This window comes from Meriones unguiculatus, chromosome X (genome assembly GCF_030254825.1).
Source record: "Meriones unguiculatus strain TT.TT164.6M chromosome X, Bangor_MerUng_6.1, whole genome shotgun sequence".
Lineage (NCBI taxonomy): Eukaryota > Metazoa > Chordata > Mammalia > Rodentia > Muridae > Meriones > Meriones unguiculatus.
Genome location: NC_083369.1, coordinates 69,243,766 through 69,247,452, shown reverse-complemented (window position 1 = coordinate 69,247,452; position 3,687 = coordinate 69,243,766). Strand labels below are relative to the sequence as shown.

Sequence of the window (3,687 nt, the reverse complement as noted above, 5' to 3'; positions counted from 1 at the left end):
CGCCAGCCTGGACTACTCAGTGATAGCCTGCAAAAGAGAAAGAGAGACAGAGACAGAGACAGAGAGACACACAGGTCAGAGAGAGAAGGCAGAGATGGAGAGGGAGGAGGAAAAAATGGAAAATAATCTGAATAAACAAGATGACTGGAAGAAATGGCTTTCTAGGACTAGGAGCATTGGGTTGGCTGGAGCTAGAGTGGCAACAAGATGACATCCTCGGCAGAATGATGGGTTCCCCCCTGGCTGGAGCCTGAGACGGTGGTGTCAGTGGGACCACTGCCCTAATTTACTGCGCCCCTTTCCCAGCCCCTGATATCACCGCAAACTCGAGACATCGGTGGCCTCCCAAATAGCAAGTGGCCTAGCTTCAGCAGCTGCAACCAGTAACTGAGGCCTGGCCCTCAGCAAGCAGCAATCTGGTTTCTGTCAGCTGATTCTGCACCCTGTAAAGCCAACAAAAGCATCGGTTTTCAATTATCTGTCATGCTCCACAGTTTTGCTGCGTGGAACATCCCCAGAGGCCTCTATCCTCTTCCCAGAGGTGTCAAGCTTGGCTCCCGCCTCTATCTTCAGGTCTTAGAATGGCGAGCAGCATCCTCTCCAAGGCAGAATTTATCTTTGGAGGGAAATACAAACTGGTGAGGAAGATAAGATCTGATTCCTCCGTGGTCATTTATATGGTGATCAACATCACCAATGGTGAGGAAGTGGCAGTGAAGCTAGAATCCCAGAAGGCAGGCATCCCCAGTTGCTGTATGAGAGCAATCTGTATAAGATTTTTCAAAGTAGGATTGGCATCCCTCATATACAGTGGTATGGACAATCAAAAGACTACAATATGCTAGTCACGGATATCCTGAGGCCCAGCCTTAAAGACCTCTTGAATTTCTATTCAAGAAGGATCACTATGAAGACTGTACTTTAGCTGACCAGGTGATCAGTGGAACCAAATATGTGCGTACAAAGAATTATATACACAGAGACACTAAATCAGATAACTTCTTAATGGGTATTGGATGTCACTGAAATAAGTTATTCCTTATTGATTTTGGTTTGGCTGAAAAGTACAGAGACAACAGGACAAGGCAATACATTCCATGAAAAGAAGATAAAATCCTCACTGGCATTGCATGATATGCTAGCATCAATCTTGATACCGAGGAGAGTCGTCAGGATGACATGGAATATTTAGGATATGTTCTGATGTATTTTAATAGAACCATGGCAAAGGCTAAAAGCTACAACAAAGAAACAAAAATATGAAAAGATTAGTGAAAAGAAGTCTACTCCTGTTGAAGTTTTGTGTAAGGAGTTTCCTGCAGAATATGCCATGTACTTAAATTACTGTCATGGGCTGTGCTTTGAGGAAGCTCCGGATTACGTGTATCTGAGGCAGCTATTCCGTATCCTTTTCAGGACTCTGAACAACAATATATTTGATTGGATGATGTTAAAGCAGAAAACAGTACAACAGGCAGCCTCTTCCAGTGGACAAGGTCAGCAGGTCCAAACCCCCACAGGCAAGCTAACTTACAAAATCAAGAGTAACATGAAAGGTTTCTAAGCAAGAATTGAGGAAGAGAAGCCAGCAGAGCAGATGATTGGAGCAACATTTGTTTCTCCACAATTCTAGACATTTTAGTTCATATGTACACTAGCCAGCAGTTGTGGGCAACTGTTTATTGGTGTAAAGAACTTAATTTCAGTATAAACTGGCTCTGGACAGCATTACTGATGCGGATCCTAAGCTGTACCCTCTGTAATTGTGAATATTAACTGAAGTATCAAAACGTGGTGTTTGTTTTCCTATTGCATTTTTTTTTCAAGTGGAAAAGTTAACTAAATGGTTGAGACATAAATTGGTGGAGAAGTTGTGCATATGCCAATTGTTTTTTGTTGTTGTTAAAACCTTTTATTTTGAACTATACTGCTTTGGGATTTCATTTCAGAAGAACGGCATGAACAGTCTTTGGCCCACAGTTGTGATGCTTGTAAATGTTCACAAGTGTATGTTCTTAGGGTTTTCCTTCCCTGGGTTTTGCAAATTGTTTACTTAAAACATTCTTTAAATGGCTGGCTTCTTGTTTGCAGGCCAGCTGATATGGTATCAATCGAAGATTCCAGTGTTTGAGCATTTGAAAAACTGTACCTCCTTACCTGTGCTAGAAATAACAGCATCTAAAGTGAAGACATAAGAAAAAAAAAAAAAGCATAGTGACTACTAGATTATTCTTTGGATTCTGCAATAACTCTATAATATTCTTACTATTAAAAAGTATATTTGTCATGGAAATTTAGTTGCTGTTAAGATTTTGGAACAAAACCTGCTTCTGGGTTGCCTAGCAACTTATGATGTCATCATGTGTCACAGGCCAGGTGGCCACACCTGGAAGGCATGGTTACCTTGCCCCTTAAAGGGACCAGCTGACCATGTGGTCTCTCTCGGTCCTCTTTTGGTCTTTTGCTCTCTTGGTCCTTTCTCTATCAGGGCACCTTCCCCCTCTCTTTCCCTCCATCATATCCTGCTCTCCCTTCCCTCCCTCTCTTCATATCCACCTAATAAACCTCTTTCATAGAAGATCAGTTGTGAGCCTCTTCATTCATTAAGTGGTCCCAACATTTGGTGCCAAAACCCAGGATAGGGTCTCTCCTGGTTTTGCTAGGACCGTTTTCAGACTCCTTTAATCTGATAGGACCATGTATGGCTGCAACAGATTTTCTCTGCTCTATCCATAACCATCTATACCTAAAAATCTCCACTTTCTCTCAACTACTGTCATGCTTACATCTGTCCTGTTATTTGGGGCAGCTGCTTGGGTGCACAGAGCCCCTGGGACATGGTTACGGCAGCCAGCTGCATGGCTCTCTCGGCCCTCCCTTGTTTCCCAGGCTACCTCTGCTTTCCCCAGGTTTGGGTGCCTATGCATACAACCTGGCTGTCTGCAGCATGCCATTGCGAGCGGCCACTAGGGACACAGCCAGGCATGGCGGGCTGACCTGACTCCCCAGCAGTGGCTGCATTTCAGCCCCAATGCCTGGACAAACAGAGTGAAATGTTTGGCAGTGATGGTAGGAGCTATGCACGGGTCACCCGGGGGCGAGCCGAAGGGACCATGTGTGTTTGCTATTCTGGTGCCAAGCCTGGGAGATTCACGCCACACTAAAATCCACACTAAAATCAGCTTGAGAAAACTTGGCGTGCTGCTTTAGTTCCTAAATTAATAAAGGCTGTTGTTGTCTCTCCTGCTATGTGTTGCTTGTGATCCGGATTCACCACTATGCTTTCTGACTAATAGGTTTGCTATAATAAATTCAAATATAATTTTAAAATTGCTTTATACTGTTCTACTATATTGTTGGTTTTAAACCTATAGCTCAGAGGTTCGTTATTATGTACAAGTTGTTTACCAATATTCTAATTTAAGACCTATTAATTTTTAAAATATATATATATTTATGTTAAAACTGGGTCAATTTGCTGTATCTCTATCAAAAGGTTAAATTATGTTTGGTCTTGTTCTCTTAAAATGGTGTTATTATTAGTCTACAGTATAGCCTTAGACTATTATAAGCTACAACTTTTATATACTAAATCATACAAAAAAACTGTTGTGCTCTCATGTTAATGGACTATATTTATGACTTCTACTAAGGTTCCAAATTAGCAAGGACAAAACCTAAAGTCCT

The 3,687-nt window shown here is 42.1% G+C and overlaps 1 pseudogene; it reads left to right on the top strand.

The window, feature by feature from the left end:
- The first annotated feature begins 581 nt into the window (after positions 1-581).
- LOC110541930 (casein kinase I-like) lies at positions 582-1,580 on the top strand (annotated as a pseudogene).
- The last annotated feature ends 2,107 nt before the right edge of the window (positions 1,581-3,687 follow it).